This window comes from Arctopsyche grandis, chromosome 8 (assembly GCF_051622035.1).
Source record: "Arctopsyche grandis isolate Sample6627 chromosome 8, ASM5162203v2, whole genome shotgun sequence".
NCBI lineage: Eukaryota > Metazoa > Arthropoda > Insecta > Trichoptera > Hydropsychidae > Arctopsyche > Arctopsyche grandis.
The window spans coordinates 32,272,915-32,295,315 of NC_135362.1; the positions used below are offsets into that span (position 1 = coordinate 32,272,915).

Sequence of the window (22,401 nt, forward strand, 5' to 3'; positions counted from 1 at the left end):
AAGTATGAGTGTGTGTGTGTAATATTTTTTTCCGGTCGATTTGGCACGTCATCGCCGCACAAAATCCGTAAAAATCCGCGAAGAAATCGAAAAAGGGGCTTTATTACGCTCAAAGGGATTTTCCGTTCGACCGGTTGATGTTAAACGTGTGTGTAACTTGAGCCCGCATTTCTTTACTCGGCCGGAGAAACTACACGAATTGAATACTCAAATTTGTTTCGAAATAAACGGAAAAAAAATAACTGTCCGCCAACATGAAACCATTCCATATAAATAAATGAATCTTATAAAACAAACATCGCACTGATGAATACAAAATATATCAGAAATTTTAAATAAGTAATACCCCACTATTAATAATAATCCACTATTGATATTTAAATAAGTAATACTCCACTATTAAATACTCCACTATTAATGCACTCATTACTAGTCACCGGACCCAGAAGGTGCCGCGTATTATTCAAAGGTTGTAAATGCATTGTTAAAGGTTTGCTGAACCTTTTTTACAAAAGCACTGTGACTATCCGGTGTCTACTCATTACTACCAATTGTGATTTTGCCTTATTAAATGTTAATACAAACCAAACTAGATTGATTGTTGCGAATTTGTTTTTTGATGTTTAAAATTCTTGTTAATTGTTAATTGGGTTTCCGAATTTTTACTATATTATTTTATTACTTAATTGTTTTTTTTTAATTATCTTACTTAATTTATTACCTATTTGCTTAATTTGAATCTAATTATTATTATTAGTTTATTGTTGTTACGCTTATTAAATTTCATTTTTGTAATAATAATTTCTAAGTACTGATATGATGTATGATTATAAGTTAATTACTTAACTTCTAAAGGGGGAGTATGGACAGACTTTCATTCATGGCTGTTACGACCTATTTCCCCCTCCATTCAGTGTAATGCTCTATAAGGTGCAATGCTCACGCACAGTCAGACAGACACGTGGAGGTGGTCAACCGAGACTCTCCTCTTAGGCGAACTACACACATCACTGAGCAGTTCGGAAGCAGATACACGTGAAAATAGTCACTCGAAACCCACTCATACACAAAACAGTCGTCGGCACGCACCTTCTGGAGCAACCAAGGAAAGGGTACTTTTAAATTACAAATAAATGTAAGACAAAGAGAGGAGCAAGCATTTCATTTCAACATTCTGGATCCCGAACATGGTCTAGGTTATTATTTTTATTATAATTAATATTATAGTCTTACCACTATCATCGATACTATTTTATTGTTATTTTTTATTTTTAATATTTAAATTTTTTTTTCTCTCACTTACATACATACAATGCGAAATTTTTTAAAATGGTATATCTTCTAATAATTATTTTTTGTTATCAACTTTGTTATAAAAATACATAATTATTTACTACTTCCACTATTTAATCGTCTAATGAAATGCTATCAGGCATGCAATAACTATTGAACGTTAGTTTGAGAATTAAGAGGAGTCAAATGAATCAGAGAGGACAGAAGAATTCGAAGAGAGGGAAGATTCAGAGTGGTCGAAATCCTCACAGCCTGGGTTTTAACAGAAAAAAACATAAAGCAACCCTTTATTATATAAGGACACATTTGATTCTTGTAAAATTCGACCATGGGGTGCTCGAATCATCGAAGTCCTTAACTTTCAAACGTCACACGACTTTCTCCAATAAGTCTAAAACAAACAATCAAAGGTGTCCTCTTTTTTTTAATAGAAACCTCTCCCCTCGCATCCGTAATGGGATACTCGTTTAGATTTCGAGATGAGCTCGCGGCAGGCGTAACAAACCGTCGGAACGCGTGCCGTGACCCATCGGACATTATTACGACTTGCGTGTCCAAACCGTAGAATAAAACCCGAACCGACCCGTAGCCCATTTCCCGACGAATGCCTACGTGGTCTTAGCACGCCTATACTTTTATGGGGTTTTCGCGAGATTAGACAGCCGTAGAAACGCCACGAAAGCCCGTATAAATAAATAAATTCTTCGAATGCCACACCACACACACACATACGAAAACAGCTCGGTACCCGTAGACGTTTCGCATTTCGTTAAATGTCGTGTCTCTAATAATATCAGATTTTCGTGCTTTTATTATATTACAAAATACACACACACACATCTGTTATTTCCGCTCACGTCGGGACCATAAATTGCGGCCGTTACTTTCGTTTTCGCAAATTCGAGGATTTTTGTGGTGGATGGAGGTAGGAAGGTTGGGGGGGGGGGTATGAGGGAGGTAGTGGGTGGTCGGTTGGCCGCATAATCTCGATAATCAATTGTAATTAAGTGATAGGATCAACAGTGTAGCCCTCCCCTTTGGGATTAGGCGTCTAAATCCAAGATCCATCTTTGTGCTGTGATTCTTACTCTTTTCGGAACCCCGAAACCGAAAGCTATCCTTGAACCTTTAATCCAGACAATAAACCAACATTATCCCTCGAGCACTCTATTTTCAGTCTGTATATCTATGTATGTATGTATATATTATGCGAACAACACGGTGTGTGACTGCATATTCAGCCAAAACTCAGGTATTTCTACATATGTACGTATGCAAAACAATCTAAGAAGAGGTATGTAAAAATATGAAATACCTAATGAAACTTCTGGGTTATCTGTATCTTTAGGATTCCTTACGTGCACGACTTTTGCATGTAATATGTACTTATGTATGTATATAAAATGTAATACTCGGAATCATCCTAATAAACTGGATTCGCATTCAACACACGTTAATCTTTACATATGTATGTCCAAATTCCTTTCAAATGTCGTTCTTTGTTATGCACACACGTTGATTCCAAATGTAGCCATTGAAAACAGTTTAAATAATATTAGGTCAGTTTTGAGAATGTGCCAAATATATTCCTAGCTTAGCCCCAATCAAAAACTTAATTAATTAAAATTTATATTATGTGTAGATCTTTCAAGTACAAATACCATACAAATGAAGGAACAATTCCAACAAATCCCTTTTCATTCATTTGTAACCCTTTTCAATTTCTTCTACATATTCATAACAATAAGGATTTCATTTTGAAAATTAAATCCTTGTCTATCTATGTATATATGTATGTTATACAAATTTGAAATGATTCAAGTGAGTACAACTACTAAAATTAATCATTTAAAAAAATAGTTATTAAAAATGTGACAAACATACCAGTCCCCCAAAAAAATATACATACAACCATCCAACTGTAAACTACATATGTAGGTATGTACAATGTACATACATACATATGTATATATTTACTACGGTTTCTGATTTTCCGAACTTTTTCAATTTCCAGGACGCGTTGAGTTTGTTATTAATATAAATATTAATAATCCTACGTGAAACGTAAAGGAGGTTTGTAAATAAGTAACCAATACATCTATAGCTGGAAATAATGTAATTATAAACGTAAAATTACTTGTGAAATACCTTCTTAAGAATCAGAATCAGAATCAAAAAGCCTTTTTCTAGACTTGGCACAAATATTTACATCATTGGGAAAAAAATTTTCGATTGAAGCTGGGTTCATAGTCATAGTTTTTTCTCCTATCAGCATGTGCATATATTTTTTAAAGTGAATTCTATTTTATTATTTTTGATATTTTGTAGATTTGTCTTTGAAAACTCGTTATTTAATTATTCATTCATCGTCAAACTCACAATTTTCTCATCTTCATCAAAATCTAAAAGAATTTATTCCATTGTGTAATCGCCAATACAATAAGGATAATAGTTTCATCGTATGGTATACATACATTCGATAATAGTTTCTCCGTGAATTCCCGGGAGTTTCTGTCCTGGGTTGAACCGGGCAAAAAACCTAGTACATATATACTGTTATGTACCTCGCTTATCAATGTAATTCCAACAATAATCAAATTCACTTATCACATTCGTATACGTGAGAAACGAGTCCATTAAAATTCCTGTAAAGGGATAGTCAGATAAGACAGGAGAGCCGAACTTTGCCAAGCCCAGGAATGCCGGACGTTGCCCAAACCAAAAGACAAAAATCATTTTTATAGATCACGATTTGATCACATAAGTTAGTCATCACCATCGAGACTCCGAGAGTGGTAGTCATTAATATGGACCCCGCAAGTGACGGTCAGCACAGCAGCAGAACAAAGAGAACCAAAGTTAATAAGTGAAACAAGGTTCTACGTATCTCATTTTAAATTCATCATCGTTCCATAATTAAATCTGTAATTTTCGAATATATCTACCAATAACACAAATTTAACGTTTCTATGATAATAAAAAAAACTTGGTTTGTTAACCTTTGAAGAACGGAGCGTCGAGAACAAACGAGTGTCCCGAACCGGGGTCGAGTAAGACCCCAGTATTTTTTAATCAAAATACAGCTTTTCTCCATACAAATAGGTTCAATATATATCTTATTAATCATTTTATACATCAACATAAAAAAGTTTTAGTCCTACAGCACGTTTTTGACTATTTTTGTATTAAAAAATAACGACAAGTATCGACATGCAAACGCACATAGGTAAGGCCAACAGGCGACTGCATGACTCAATAGCCACACGCCAAAAGCAACGAAAACAATAAGCTTACGAAAATACAGCTGTCTCATTCTCACGCATTGATTCATCGATCAACAAGAATATGCAAGCGAATAGTCAAAAACATGACTTATTGCTACCGCCTTTAAATCATACTTTGGAACGTAGAAAAGTATAAATGTATTTTTTTTTACGATGTACACCTTTTCTAAATCATACAAAATCTATTAAAATAAATTGATTGTAGTTCATTCTAGGAATACAAGAAATATAGGGAGTATATGTAGCTTTGGAAACCACATAGTTATTACGAAAAACGTAAAAATTGGGGCATTTGCATACCCACACTTCGGTGAGGGAGGGTTAACCAAGTAATTTAAAAAATATATATAAACTGCGTTTTGGAACATGACAATACATACATACATACAAATGTATGTATGTAGAATCACAAGTTCAAAGGAAACCACACGTGACATCGACACCTACCCAGAGAGTACACATATCGTCGACATGAGCAGAAACGAACGACCGGACGGACGATCAGTAAAAACTAACTGTTCATATGCATCCGATCATCAGTCACTCACCTTGGCCTCACCTACTTGGAAACACGCGTATGTGTGTAAACCAGCAAGCAGAGAGAGAGAGAATAAATAGAGAAAGAGAGACGGAGACCAGGTCTGGTCTGGTCTGGTTCGATTGGGTCGTTCTCATCGTCTCCACATTCTTGCCGATATAACCGGACCGGCGACTTTTGCGTCGAAACTTCGCTCTTCTTCCTGCGAGACATACATACATGTATATAGACATGTGGGTACACATTATTGTGCACACTTCGACGACATGTGGGAACTCGAGATAAACCAGATACATATTGGAGAAATACATATTGCTTCGGTTGGGTGTGTAATAATGGCCTCAAGTGATAATTGAATGGTCGACACCCGACGACCTTAAAAACGTGAGATCTGTACCGCTATTCGTACGGTACGCGTAGTTTTGACACACAGGGGTCCATAGTTCACACACACAACAACTTTGCGAATAAATAACCGTGTTCGATATCGGTAAAATAATATGTTTTTTTTTTTTTGCTTATATTCGGTAAAATCGTGCATAACGGAATATGCAGGCGATGGAAAAAACAGGTTTTCTAAATTAAATTAAACATATGCTAAATTTCATAAGAGCGTGTTATTTATAAGCAGTTTTTCAAAATGTATCTACATACTAGCTGAACCCGGCGTGCGATGCAATACCACAATAGCGCATCCAATTCCCGTTCCCATTTGTCGGAAAAATGTAGGAATTATTCAATTTTTTTTAATTTTTTTTTTACATTTTAAATTATTGCGTTACAATGCCACTCATTCCCGTTTTTCCCGTTTCCGTTCCCATTTTTTTTTTCACAGAAATCGTCCCGGACATGCATACAACAAATCCTGAAAGTTCCATCGTAATCGATTCAGTGGTTTAGGAGCCTATTTGAGACACACAGACAGACAGACATTCATTTATATATATGTATATAGATAGCCAGCAGCATATCTCGGTCGTTAAGCTTCTGCTTAGCGTTGAGAGGCGGCGGGTTCGATCCCTGGGTCCGGGCCTCGAATGAAAATGAATTTTTCAGAGTATGCTGTTAGTTAGACCTGGATTTGTGACTTCAGGTTGATCGTTTCCTATCAGAGTTTGCCAATTTTCTCTGATTTCATTGTTGAAACGGTTCCCGGAAAAAAAATTGGCTAAATAATATGTCACCTATAATTTGTTATTAATTAATGTACAATAAATAAGTTTGTGTACAAATTAATAGATGTCTCATTGATTTACGAGTTTTACAGTGTCTCGTAATTCAGTGATTTATATAAAAAAAAATGCTGAATTGTAATTTGTAAATTTGTAATTGGCCAGGAAGGCGCATTGGGGTTAATCTGTAAGGCCTTCCTGGTATATATGTAAAAATAAAATAAAAATAAAAATATATAGATGTATATTAAATAGGTTTTTTAGCATTTTTAATATAATGCCGTATACACTAAGATTAAAATAAGATACTAGGGATTGCAATTTAACGTCAAATTTTATAAACCGTTAAACGGTAAGTGATTTTTCCTACTACCGGTATACCGGTATTTACCGGTAAATGTAAAAATATTTTTTTCGTAGATTATATAACTGTATGTATGTGGTTATTTTTCTTAAAATCCTTAGCCTAGATTGAATCATAAATAATTAAAAATAAATCTCGAATTGGAAATGTCACATAAATACATTTAAGTAATGATAAATAAATTTTAGTTTTAACCAATTTATTTATTTATTTTTAAATTTGTTTATATTTGTCACATTTAATACTGAAAATAAATAAATTTATGACAACGTAATCCACAATACGCCATTTGCATCGAGTTTCAATGTAATAATATGACTGTATACAGTTTCCTGCAATAACCGGTAAACTTTACAGTTTACCGGTATTTGCCGATGGCAAAATTTTGACGATTTACCTTTATACCGGTATGGAAATCCCTAACAATAAAAATAATGTGTGAAATAAATAACAATCACTGTGTCAGTAGATATTAAAATATACCGAATGTATGTACATAGATTGTAAAAAATATAAGAATCGTTTAAAAATCTACTATTTTAATAACGAAGATTGGTAAAAGCTACATATTTTGTCTAATCAATCACTATTTTAATTAACTGATTTTGAAGAGAAGAGACCTGTGTTTTTAACATTTATGCGATTATTCTGCATTTATTTGTTTTTAAATAACTGCCATTTTGTACTATTTTTTATTTGTTATATAAGCTTTAGCTTGTATGCACTTCATAAATTATGCTACAATGTATTATTATTGAATTTTATTTAAAAAAAATTCTATTGTCAAAAAAAGCATTAGCATTGCTAAAATTGAAAAATAAAATACGAGTCTCTAATGATAAGCAGTTCATAAGTTCTTTAAGATAAGCAGTTCATAAGTTCTTCTCAATAGGAATTGTTAAAATTAAATATAACCAAAATCGTTAAGCTCTTCATTCGACTGTTTTTAATTAATTAAAAACATCTCGATATGTATGTACATATGTATATATACATATATAATAAAATTTGAAATTCATATTTGATGGAGTATTCAAGACAAAAAGATGCCTATTCAAAATAAAAATTGATAGCCAATTAAATTCATTCTTTGTTTAATCACAATGCTCTTCCTGTTTACTTTTACAAAAAATATTAGTCTCAAAAGTATGGTCAGTAAAATAGCTAAGCTAAAATAAAAATCTACCCTGAAATATGTCCACAAACAGCACAAGCAACTATCATAATAAAATGCACATGTAAAATGGTTATTAATTATTGTCATACTTATGGCAAATGATACTTGTATCCAAATGTAAGGAATGAAAGGATTAGGATCGATTATTGTGTTGGTATTCCATTCAGTTTTTAGTCCATTGCTAAGAAAATGTAGTAACGTGTGTGAATGGGCACTTACTTTGAATTCTGTAACAAACAAAATAAATTTTAGAATACATATATTTGATTTATAAAAAAAAGAAACATGTAAACTCCATATTATTCGTATATGTATGTATATCATAATGCAGTAGACTGGATTGCATAATGGATGTTTCACATTCTCATCCCAATTGGGAACAAGTTATCATATCCATGATAAAGAAACGTGTTCAAGCCTAATTCAAATGTCAAAAGTTATCGTTTAATTCATTCAAATATTAAAATAAAACAATTGAACACATTTTCACTAGACAATTTAAATTGCAAACTGCTAATTTATTATTATCTATTAATTTTCATTAAACATAATTAATTTTAACGATGTTTTTTTGCATACTGAATAAAAATTAAATTAAGACGTTTTTACAGTCTCAACCACCAGAAGAACGGGTTTTTGATGCAACGATTTTTTTTTTTTGTTAATTTAAAAAAGCTCACATTTGAGCATCGAATTTGTACGATTCCGTTACATCCATAGTCCAAAGCAACATCGCATAATAAATTACACTCACAGTAGTGTAATTTTACACTTACAGTGTACTATTACGTAAATAAACACGCGTCCATAAAAGAATTTGAAAATTATCGTCATATTCAGAGAAATGTTATAATAATAGAAGCGCCTTTACGAATAAATAAATTGTTTCAATATTACGCGGCACGTCTCCATAGCAACGATAAAACGCACGGAATACAATCAGGGTCATCACATATTCACTACAGAAATTAAAGTTTTCTTTTGATATATGTAGATTTATTTACAATTTGAGTATGGACGTTGGTGGCCAATCCGTTTCTTTTCTCAGTTGGCGGATTATTTTTATCCACTTTGTTGTATTTGTCTGTCCTTGGGAACACTGTAAATTAACGTGTTATGTATAGTTTCAATAAAAAAATATATATAATATAAAATGAATCATTTTTATATTAATTAAACTTAAATAATTGGTTATTAATATGATTGAGTATTCGGCGCCACCAAGAGAAATGTTTTTACATGTATTCAAAAATAATTTTTACATTTCTCTGTTGCCACCCCTGAAATCTTATGTAGAATGCGGGCGATCGCCATGACACTTTTAAAAACTGTCAAACTGCGATGTTAATTGAATAATATGTTACTTAAATGATCAATTTACTTGTAAAAATGTATCCCATGTTGTTTATTGTGTGTTTTTGAATGCATTGTGCAATTTTTAGAAGTTTTTATCGGACATATGTACGTCGAGCACCAAGCATCAAATACGACTGATGATAATTTTTTTTATGAATGTCTGTGGAAAATCGTCACTTAACAATATAACGCCTAAAGCCAATTCTATTATTATAATAACATTTCTCTGCTCACGGTAGTGTAATTTTACACATACAGTGTACTATTACGTAAACAAACACGAGTCAATAATAGAATTTGAAAAAAAATGTCGTCATATTGGATTATACTAAACCTTAGCGCGGCGATGCTCCGGATACGGACACGGTCGGAAAATCGACGACTGGAAAATCCCAACTGGAAAAGCGGCACGAGCACACAAACACTATATTGATTTTTACCGTACCGATAGTAAATTAATTAATAAGACTTGAAGCGAAACCGAGCGATTTGTACGTCTTCGCGAATTGTATAACAGCGTACTGTAGGTACTGTTTGGAGGTTAGGGTCGCGCTCAAAACAAATGATGGTCACACTTGTATGCAAACGTCCGTTGGTCGGTTTAAAATGTCGCGTGGTTCATTTCGACGGGTCGGTGGATCGATTGTCGTAGATTTGGGGTTGGATTTAATACAGAATGTTTGATATTTTGCCAACTGTCAAATAAAACGAGACGGGCGCCGACCGAACACGACTGCGTTACGTTTTGTACTGGAAATCAGATAAATGGCGGCCATTGTCGACTCTCAAACTGTGCCGACCACACTAATTCATATGCTATCGTTTGTTATTGCATTTACATGCCTCTTATTAAATTAGTGTAGGTAGGTTCGTGATGTTCAAATCGCGATAGACATTTATATTAATCATACGTCTCTAAAAATATAAACGGATATTATTTATTTCTACAAAACAATGTTTTACATATTTATGTAACCATCCACTACTGGATGAAGGCCTCTCCAACACGCTTGTCGATCACTGTCAAGCAAGGATAAAATATCACCGAAAACACTACAGGGGGTGATTTTTTGGAATGTGCGCCATGAGGGTTTGGTGCAAACGATCGAAAAGCGCCAGACAGATTGAACCACAGACTAACTGGATGGCTGCTTTAAACGCAATTCTCGACTTCACGAATGAAAAATTGCACATCTGATGCCTTTCGATGTGCACACATGCAATTATTAAAATTGAGTTGGATCTTTCTGGCGAGTTTTTCAATAATTTAATAAGGAAAAATTCGGAACTAAAGTATCAGAAGCACAGAACGTATACAGGTTCAGAGAAGTATTATACAATAGAAGTGCCCTAAGGCATCAAAAGTGTCGACAGTTGCGGTGTGGCTGTGGCCACACTCCGTTCGTGAAAAAAGGTCTGTTTATTAAAAGCTGGCGCGTAGACATGATGTTCTGACTCTTTCTCGCGCGCGGACTCGCTTACGAGCGTGACAGAGACAACTATTATTACTAATTATAGTACTGTGAACGTGTTTGACACAGGGTATTTGTTAAAAAAAAGACATCTCTGTACAGGGTAGGTATGTCGGGACTTCGGGTAGATTTCGCTTAGTGTAAGTGCGAGCAGTGCGCACGCATAAGGTACACGTGTCGTTATTCTGTGGTTCAGTCTGTCTGACGCTTTTCGATCGTTTGCACCGCATCGGCGCCATGAATATGTGCTAGGAACAGATAAATGTAATATTAATAGAAGTGGCTTTAGGTGTTCTTTTGTTGTCAAGTGACATTCTGTCCACGGACAGATCTAAATAATTTTAGCATCAGTCGTATTTGACGCTTGGTGCTCGACGTATGTCCGATAAAAACTTCTGTTTGTTTATATTACTCGCAAGATGGGCAAGCATCGGTAAAAATTGCACAATACATTCAAAAACACACAATAAACAAAGCGGGATACATTTTTATAAGTAAATTGATCCGATTTTATTCCGTGCGATGTAGCGTATTTATAGAGACGTACCGCGTAAAATTGACATCAATTATTTATTCGAAAGGGCCCCTCTATTCTTATTACATCTCTCTGGCTAGGAATGCTGCATTTTTTTCGCATTTTTAAAAGTCAGCCAAAAGTTTAGCCAGCAGCATAAAAAAAGCAGCATTAAAAGTTTAGCCAGTAGCATAGCTCGGTCATTAAGCTTCTGCCTAACACCGAGAGGCGCCGGGTTCGACCCCATGAGCTGACCTCGATTGAAAAAAAAATTTCTGAGTATATCTGTAGTGCTGCTGGTCAGACCTGGATATTTGTGACTCCAGGTCGATCATTTCCTATCAGAGTTTTCCAATTTTTCTGATTTCATTGTTGAAACGGGTTCCGATTAAATTGGCTAAAACCCTTCCTACCTACCACCATGTCACCACTATTTGAGTATGATTAATGTATAATAAAATTTATGTACAATTCATAGATGTCTAGTTAATTTGCAAGTTTTCAGTGTCTTGTAATTCAGCGACCTGTGTAAGAAAAATGCTGAATTGTTTGTAAGGAAGGCGCATTGGGGTTTACCTGTAAGGCCTTCCTGGTATAAAAATGTAGTAAAATAAAAAATAAGTCTAAAAAAACGCGTGCCGCGTGTCTTTCAGTGTGATTTCGCCCTTATATCGTTTGCATCGCTCCAGTTAAGTCAAGGCGTAGCTCGGGCATAAGTATTTACATCATCATCATCGTCGACAGCCATTTACCATCCACTGCTAGATGAAAACCTCTCCAACACACTTCCACTCGTTTGTGTTTTGCGCAACTCTCATCCATCTCACCCCGCACATTTTCCTAATTTCGTCTACCCATCTTCCTCCGTTCTTCCTTTTACCCTTTTGGTTTCTCTCGGGTACCATTCTAGCACTTCTTTTGTCCACCTTTCGTTCATTCTTCTAGCCACGTGGCCCGCCCGTTACCATGTCAATCTATTTACTACATCCACATTAAAGATCTTTTTCTTCAGGCAGAGTATCATTTTTGATTTAAAAACAACATTCATTCGTCCAAATGTACTCCATCCTAATTTCATACGACTCTTTATTTCTTCTTCTTTACTATTTTTTGGCCTAAATATAAATAATTATTTACTATTTCTACTACTCTGCGTTATTCCTTTTACCCTTTCGCTTTCTCTCGGGTACCATTCTAGCACTTCTGTTGTCCACCTTTCATCCATTCTTCCACATGGCCCGCCCATGGCCATTTCAATCTCTTCACTCTATCCACAAAATTCACAACGCTTGTCATTCTTCTCACCCACGTATTCTGTTTCCTGTCTTTCCTTATTATGCCAAGCAATTATGACAGCTTATTATGACAAAACACATTGATTGAAGATCTCTTTCTTCGAGCAAAGTATTGCATTAAAAATCAACAAAGTTTCAAAATTCGAAAAGAAATAGCAGAAAACGATCTATATCCATACAATTGAAATAAAAACGGGATTTTTCATGAAACATATCTACCGCATAATTCAACTCTCAACCACAGCACTGTTTTTTATAGTAGTACTAAGTTTATACTATCAACAAAAGTACTATTTTGCGTATACAATGTTTAAACGAGTCAATTCTCAAATATTACATTTATTTATGATTTTTTTTCAAGTATCTTCTATCACGATATGTCAACGAACTATCTTGATTATTAGATACATAAATAGTTGTTCATATCTGAAAGACCTAATTGATCTAGAGTGTATCAATAAAGGGTCGATATGTTAATGGATCTTAAAAGGGGTCACTAAATAATGACATATTGCTGCTGGTTAATGGAGTGTTCTTTTTATTAGAGTTGCCCATTCATTTATTAACACTACTCCGATGAATACAGTGTATGAAATGTGACGATAATATCAGAAAATATACATATATTACGCTTTAGTACGCATAGTCGATATTAGCGTTGTCAATTTCAAAATATTTTGTTATAATAAATAACAAATAATTTTTATCGTAGTGTTATGTTCTTTAATTCGATATTATAGCCAAACATTTACATATTTATTTATTTCAAAAATTAAAATCAGACTACAGTGACTTAACAGGCTACCTCAATATGTCACTATGGCCGAAAACATGAGAAAAAAATTTAATAAAAATAATATAAATTTTCAAAATAGAAATTATGAAAAACAAAAAGATGAAGAAAAAGTCAACATTGATTTCCGTCGAGAATGCATATTACACGTGATACTGGTGAGTTAAATAGTAAAATCGAGACATGCGGGAACATTCTGGAACCTACAAACAAAGTTTCATTATTCATACGAGATTGTCATCTCAACCCATCGATATGGCGAAATAATTCTTAACTAAGCAAATTCGTCTCCAAGTTTCCAATAACTTATATACCTATATTAATAATAGAAACATGATAGGGAACTTGTTTCTGTCATCAAGCGGAGAAAGATGGAGTACCTCGAACACATGTTACGGGATCAAAAATTTCTCCGTTTGATAACCATGGGGAAAATATAAGGAAAAAAATAGATATCCATGAAGAAGTTGTTTTGGCATCCAAACATGCGCGTGTAGACCGATATAAGCGCCGATGATGTATTCCGAGTCGCGAAAGGCCGATGCGGATATCTACAAATAATCGACGAGGTGGTCGCCAACGAAAAAAAAAATGTAGGATATATGCACAAATGAATAAACACCAAGCGTATTTATATTATAGGACAATCCTTTTCACGAAAATCGCGAATACGGTATCCAATTTCTGAGGAACTAAATTCCGAGCTACTTTTGTCAAATGTCTTACACACATGCTTTTCTGATTTTTGTCAAATGTATAGAATTGAAATTTATTTATAATTATAATTTACATATTTGCCACAATGATATTATGGAATACTTTAACACGTCACTGTTACCAGACATATATACATACATATAAGCTTAATACTAATACTATAGATATATAAGAATTAGCGATGTTATAGATAATATATTTTTTTAAATCATATTCACATAATGGTGACATGTGTAGTGGGTAGGATAGTTTTTGCCAATTTCATGAAAGAACCAGAGAAATGTTATAATAATAGAAGTGGCATTAGGCGTCATATTTTTATCAAGTGAGGAATGTCCACAGACCGTTTCAAATAATTTTGGCGTCAGTCGTATTTGATGCTTGGTGCTCGACGTGTCCTATAAAAATTTCTCTGTTTGTTTATATTACTCGCAAGATGAGCAAGTGCATCGTTAAAAATTGCACAATGCATTCAGAAACACAAAATAAACAACGTGAGATTCGTTTTTATAAGTAAATTGATCATTTAAGTAAACATATTATTCAATTAACATCGTAGTTTGACAGTTTTTAAAAGTGTCATGGCGATCGCCCGCATTCTACATAAAATTTCAGGGGTGGCACCAAAGAAATGTAAAAAATATTTTTAAATAAATGTAAAAACATTTCTCTTGGTGGCGCCGAATACTCAATTATATTAATAACCAATTATTTAAGTTTAATTAATATAATCATCGTTAATTTTATATTATACATATTTTTGTTGAAACTATACATAAATTACACGTTCCCAAAGACAAAAAAATACAAATAAGCCGTGAAATGTCAGATTTGACCATAAATCAATATATATCGTGTATTACCCTACAAGAAGCTACACGCCAAATTTGAAATTTATATATATGTACATATGAGAGTTAAAACTATAAATATTTATATATTAGAGATAACGAGAACCAATAGAGCAAATTTCATAAAATATAGAGTGAATTATAGGCGTTTAAGCAATTAAAATATTATATCGCCATATCAAGGCGAACAGGTTGGAAGATACGGGACGAACGCTTATTAAACGTCAGGGAGATTTACTTTCCGCGTGTTTAAAACGCGTTGTATACGATATTTTATCTCCAACGTAATGGCAGACGATACATTAACGTGTATTGATGACCAAAATGAGCAATATGGCAAAGTATGAAAACGATCGGATAAGAGATAAAAATGACCACTGACACGAAAGCCATGTGAAACGTAAAGGAGGTATGTAATAAAAAGAAACGGATTGGCCACCAACGCCCATCAACACCATATACTCAAATTGTAAATACATATATATCAAAATAAAACTTTAATTTCTGTAGTGAATATGTGATGACTCTGATTATATTCCGTGCGTTGTAGCTTAGTTATGGAGACATACCGCGTATTGGTAAAGGCATTTCTAGCATAACAATTATCTGGGAAGAACCGCTTCGACAATGAATTCAGATTAATTGGAAAATAATTAATTAAAAAAAAAATTCAATATTATCCAAACATTGACAACTGATCATTATCCACTCGATACTACATATTTATTTTGTATGCGATGATGCAGTGCAAATATTTAAAAGTGGCGGCATACGGGCGCGCAACACAGTTTGATAGCGCAGTATGTACACCCTCCGAGTATGGCCGAAAGGTGACGTTTGGGCCGAAGCGAGGGCGATTGCGCACGAAGACGCACGGAGACGCACGAGTGGGTTCGGTCGGAAAAGCGAACGAAGCCGCGAAACAGGTGGAGGCAAAAGCGGACGCACGCCATTGGTCGGCCATCGGAGCCCGCGGGGGGGTGCATGGCGAACAGTCGCAGGTGCGCGGGGTCGATAATGGCGACTTGCGTGCATCCCCACGCGCGCAAACACGTCCACGTGCCATTTGTAATTCATCTCTCATCTCATATGTACATACATATAATGTTATGCTTCTGTTTATTTATTTATTCGCATGCAAACTCGGACCCCCTCCGAGATGTGCTAACTGTCATAGATTGTATTTAAATTTGGAGGTTATGTGCGCTGGCGATGTGCTCTACAATCTACATATATGTATGTGACGCATTAACGAACGTATTCAAACGTTTATTTTTTATCTTTTGTTTATCATTTACAGTACTAACATGATTGATGCGTCATCTACATATATCTAATCTATAATTTGGAAAGAGACTTTGTATGTAAGTATGTAAGGTTGGGGTGGTAGAATCCGTGACGTTAAATTATTTAAAAAAATGAATATTCAAACAAATTTAAATTAAATAAAAATATTCAAACAAATTTAAATTAAATAAAAATATTCAAATAAATACAATAAAATGTTTACTATTAGATTAACCATATTTAAGCGGTTTATATTACAAATACCGAGCGAAGCCGGGTAAAACCACCAGTCTAATATATAATTTCGAAAGAGACTTTGTAATTATGTAATGTTAGTTCGTAAATCCGTGACGTTATCGAACAAACGAATATTCAAATAATTTTAAATAAAATCAAATTATTCAAATAAATTTAATAAAATGTTTATTATTAGATTGACCATTTTTAAACGGTTTATATTACAAATACCGAGCGAAGCCGGGTAAAAATACTAGTAATATATAATTTCGAAAAAGACTTTGTAACTACATAAGTATGTAATATTGGCTGGTAACATCGAAAACAAATCAAATTTTTTTTACGAATTTTTTATATATTTTTTTCGATTCAAATAAATTTAATAAAAAAAAAACAAATTTAATTTTAATTTAATTTTTATTACAATCAATGTACAGTCGTCATTACAGATCGCTCCAATGCGACGAGTGTACGAGAACGGTCAGAAAACGTATACAGTACATTCAATAAACATAGAATACAATAATTAATCAAGTACAGAAACAATGATCATAGTGACATCTATGGATTATTTTTAGATTTTGTGCACAATTATTATTACAATTTTTATACCCATAATAAACACGAAATTATAGAGACATCTATAGATTTCAGATTTCTGTGCATAATTTCTACAAATTATACACACAGATTTTTGTGACAGCAGGAAATGATCTATTACCAATTTTCCGGAACCGTTTCAACAATGATCAGATAAAATTGGCAAACTCTGATAGAGAAACGATCGATTTGGAGTCACAAAACCCCCAAATCTAACCAGCAGTTTTGACGAGTCGAACCATCGATCGCAGTGGTGCTAAATATATACGCTACCATTAAGCCAAACTGCTGGCTGAGTAAATGAATATTTAAGTAAATGAATATTTACTATTAGATTCGCCATGTTTAAGCTGTTTATATTACAAATACTAAGTGAAGCCGGGTAAAACAACTAGTATATAATAAGAAGAGGCTAGCAATGAATGTTTGTCTTTCTGTCTGTCTATCTGTCACTATGCGTTCCTATACCATTCAACCGATTGCGATGAAACTTATATGAGTTATTGTGTGTATCCCGCGATGGTTTCTCATCACCCAAAAACGGGAACGAGAACTGGAAAACAGGAATGAGTGGCATTGCACCACAATAATTTCAAATGCGTTCGCCTCGCCACCTGCGTTTTTAGGGTAAAATAAACAAAAAAATGAATAATTTCAAATGTGTTCGCCGCCTGCGTTTTTCTGACAGATGGGAATGGGAACGGGAATTGCATGCATTATTGTGGCATTGCAACGCATGCCAGCTAGTCTACATATAAAACTATAAATGTTTTACTTAATGCAACTAGCAAGGAGTAATTTAGTTTTATTTTAGTCTCATTTGAAAATACGATATTTTAAAATATGGATTAACTTTTTTAAGTACAGTTAGAATCGCAACGGTAAACGGATTCAGGGCCGCTAAAAGGGTAGTTGGCGCGCTCCGTTCGTTAAGCAGTCCTTATTCGTCTCCTCCATACATTTTTTTCTGATTTCATCCACTCACCTCCCTTGTGACCTTTCTTGAGTATTTTACATTATTTTTTGTACCATTTGAGCAATTCTTTTGTCCAACTTTCCGTAAAAAATTTGTATGAATATTTGTATTCGAATACAATTCCAATACGAATTGTTTTTCTTCGGGAAAATTTCCACATCATTCCAGTTAGAATTTTTCACAATTTATTTTCTTTCAATTTTTCTCACATTATAATCGTCTACATATTTTTCCTCCCATCAAAATCAAATTCCACATTTTTGTGATGCCAAATATATGAATATCTTCACCCCAAAACCGATATTATTACTCATCTCATACAAATGTGTATTTTACAGTAAAATTGTATGTAAGAAGAAAGCGAGGGAACTTGAAGCAATTCCCTAAAGTGCAGTTTAAATGCATAGCTTATTTAACACGCGTCTAACATTTGACTGCATAAGAGGAGAGACGGATAGGTGACTTTCATGGTGATGCACACATAAAATTCACAAAAATTAAATGACATAAAAGAAACATGTTTATAGACCATCGACTTCTATATACTTGAGCCAACATTTCCAAGGCTTTTAGGGCTCTTAGCGTATTTCAACTTACTCGCTTTCAATTCCTCTTATGTTTATAGACATAAGGTAGCAAACTGGACATATAGTAGAAGACACATCTTATCAGTTATTATACTATATTTAGAATATACATACATACATATATAAATGGCACTCTCTTACGAGAATATTCGCTAAATTACCTTGCACGTGTATTACGTTGCCAGAGGGTATGCTTCACATGCATTGCGCAACTGAGCTGTCAAGTGTGCATATGTATGTACATATGTTTGCTCAAAAGTTAAGGTGCAATCTGGTAAAATAACATTATAAGAAGTTTACAATTCTACCATGGTACCTGTACAATACACTATAGTTGCTTATATAAATTTTCTTAAAATGTTACACGGGATTATACTCAATGTAGTATTATTCGACTCTGGCAATTCATTGTGTGACGTCAAACTTTGTCTCTTATTAGTTTGACAGTGACATCGGATAGTGCTCAACTTTGCCAAAGTTGATCTGTAGAGTTTCAAACGTTAATATCTATATAATCATGCTGATTTGAGGATTAGTTATATGAGCACAAATATAATATAATGGTTTTGGAACATTTCGAAACTAAAATAGTAATTTTTTATAGTTGGTGGAAATTTCCTCCGCAGTGAATACTTTGGAGTACTTTTTTCCAATTTTTATTCAATTCAAGAAAAATTGATTTCTATGTAGTAGTTAATCCGTTTAATACATTTTTTTATCCCTACACATCCCACATTTTAAATTGCAGTGTTTTCTGGTATAGCCGATATAGTCAGCAGCATAGCTCGGACGTTAAGCTTTTGCCTAACACCGAGAGGCACCGGGTTCGATTCCATGAGCTGACCTTGATTGAAAAGAATTAGATTTAGAATATATCTGTAGTGCTGCTGGTCAGATTTGGATATTTGTGTCTCCAGATCGATCGTTTCCTATCAGAGTTTGCCAATTTTTCTGATTTCATTGTTGAAATGGTTCCCGATTAAATTTGCTAAAACCCTTCCTACCTACTATGTCACCCCTATTTGAGTATGATTAATGTACAATAAAATTTATGTACAATTCATAGATGTCTCGTTAATTTGCGAGTTTTCAATGTCTCGTAATTCAGCGACTTGTGTATTAAAAATGCTGCATTGGTTGTAATTGGCCAGGAAGGCGCATTGGGGTTACCTATAAGGCCTTCCTGGTATAAAATGTAATAAAAAATAAATAACTGGCAGAATAGACATTGACAGAATAGGATTGTATATAATGCTTTGAACAGAGTCGTCACAGGTGCAAATCCCACCGGTTTCTGCTGGCCATACCTTGGATTTTTGACTCCAGGTCGATCGTTTCAATCCATGTGAATTCCATTGAAATGGTTCCAACAAATTGGCAACCTTACCCATTTTCTCGCAAAATCTCGAGTTTTCAGCAATCTCAAATTTCGCTGAATTGCATAAAATGCTGCAAATTTACAAATTTGACGATAAATATCTACATATGTAGATGTTAATTGATATGTGTTTACTTTGAATAATATCAAATGTATTTAAGTATCAAATATATAATATTTCTAGTGTAAAATATAGTGTATTGGGGTTACCTGTTAGGCCTTCCTTGTATAAATTAAAAAAATAACAATAAATAAAATATCCAATTTATTTCAAATACACACGTACAAAATCTTTATTTTTTTTATATTTTCAAACTTATCCTATAATATTTTGTGAACTAATCTGGTATAATTGTACATTTATAAATATGTACATACATATATTTGTCAAATCTTTTTCGGAAACTAGATACAATTTTACCGAATATTTTCATTTCGCCCAATTCTGACCCAAAAAAGGTCACCAATTTGAGATTCAAGATTCAATTCAAGACTGAAAAAAATCATTTAGAGTGAAATTCACCAATTCAAAAAATAATAGGAAAAACAAAACCAATTATTCAGCGTGAAAGTTTTAAAAACTAAAAAAAAAAACACCAAAATGGAAAACTAATTTGCATAGCAGACAAAAACTTTCTTATATTATTGAAAATTTTATATAACTACTGCCTATATTCACTATTTTAGGTGCAATATGAGAGCAAACCTATATATGAAAATAAAGTTTTATATTGTTTTGCAGTCAGAACTACTTCTGAATGGAGTTTCACTCTATTTTCATGATAAAAAAAAAACATTTTTTCAACATTTCGCCAGTACTTTCATCTTTAATTACATTTTATAATTATCAAGCTGTTCTTCTTTACATAAAATTCAATTAACGATGCAGAATTTTATTTCATTTGGCCGTCTTTAAATATAAAACGAAATGAACATATAAGGATTCTGTTTTAACATCAGCATTTCCTCCAGTTGATTTCATTTCCTGAACTGGAAATTTAATTTATTTTCCGTTCACATGCAACATTTCTGAATACTAGAAAATATACATCGCAAAGTAGCAATTTTTCCGATACAATTTTCCAAACAAAACTCATCCAAATCGAAACTTCAATACTGTTGAAAGCCAAATCCATTGCTATATTGGCAAAACTTTCATTCCAGTTTTCGCAATTCCGATTGAAAAAAGTGTCTCTGTCAAAACTTATACATTTTTTATTACTATACATACATATACGCTGATATTTTACACTTGAAATTTACATATTCTACGTACATATGTACATAGATACGTTTCGACGTTTTCCATATGAGGTTTTACGATATTGCCGAATATCGATTTCGCATTAACCGCATTTCAGTTCACCTTAAACAATATTAAAACGGTAATAATTAGGCAAAACCCCACTGCCAACCCCATGCAACCCCCTTCGTTACGATTCACATGTCTCGCAATAATGGCGTTATTTATACGACGGAGGTTACGGCGCTCAATAGACAAAATTCGAACTTTATCCATTGTTTAATTTTACCCGCATTCTTATTATTATACATATTATGTTATTATAATTCGCCGGCACTGTTCAAAAGCTATTGTTCGACAAAGGCCCTATTATCCTATGAACCTAAATTTACCCACAGGCGTTATGAAACTCCGCTTTATTGTATTTTATTTAAAACTTTAATTATTATTCTTGCTGATCTTCAGTTGATAACTGACAAATTAAAAAAAATATATTTCGTTTCAAATTTTCCTTATCATTTATGTGATTTTTAATTTAGCTTCAGTCTCATACTTAAAATAAAAATAAATATACTAAAAATAAAATAAGCATAATACTTAAAGTAAGGTTAGGTTAGGTTACAATAAGTCTCATACTTAAAATAAAATAAGCGTAAAAATCATTATTCAATGAAAACTACTAATTACAGTGAAACTTAAGTCAAATTTAAAACCGCGTTTTGTATCAATGGTCGTCAAGTGACAATCATTGAGCTTTATAAACGTTTCTATTAAATTGCTAAATGACATTAGGTGCAGTCCCACAGATTAGCATTGCGAATAATATACACATTTCCCAATAGATGTTTATACAAATTGAAAAAAAAATACACAAAATTTGTCTGCTATTTTTTATAACATATTTATTTATTTTATTTCACATAGATATATATGTACAATATACGAGTATATCAGGAAAACCTAAAAGGTAGACCCCAATACGCCTTCCTAGACAATTAATTACAAACGTTGCAACATTATTTTTATTACATACATAAATGGGTTTGGTGCATCCGCTCTAAAATCGCCAGATTAACAGAACGGCAGCTTTAAACGTAATTTTCGTTTTCGCGATTTATGTGGATGCGGTGCATCCGCTCTAAAATCGCCAGACAAATTGAACGACAGATTAACGGAAGCCTGCTTTAAATGCAATTCTCGTCTTCTCGAATGATAGATTGCACATCAGATGACGAGTAACCTTTCGATGTGTACAGATGCAATTATT

The 22,401-nt window shown here is 33.5% G+C and overlaps 1 protein-coding gene and 1 pseudogene across 4 annotated transcripts in view; both read right to left on the reverse strand.

Annotated features, from left to right (window-relative positions):
- The window catches only part of LOC143916048 (protein NDRG3 pseudogene), a 28,040-nt pseudogene extending 18,107 nt beyond the window's left edge, over positions 1-9,933 (reverse strand). The window contains exon 1 of the transcript XR_013260941.1: positions 9,519-9,933. The product of XR_013260941.1 is annotated as a protein NDRG3 pseudogene (transcript). The remainder of the gene's footprint in view (positions 1-9,518) is intronic.
- Positions 1-9,936, reverse strand: part of Pgant9 (polypeptide N-acetylgalactosaminyltransferase 9) — a 394,016-nt gene extending 384,080 nt beyond the window's left edge. For all 3 annotated transcript variants that reach the window (XM_077436907.1, XM_077436908.1, XM_077436909.1), the window contains exon 1: positions 9,514-9,936. The gene's annotated coding sequence lies outside the window, so the exon portion shown is untranslated. The remainder of the gene's footprint in view (positions 1-9,513) is intronic.
- Between the last annotated feature and the right edge of the window lie 12,465 nt (positions 9,937-22,401).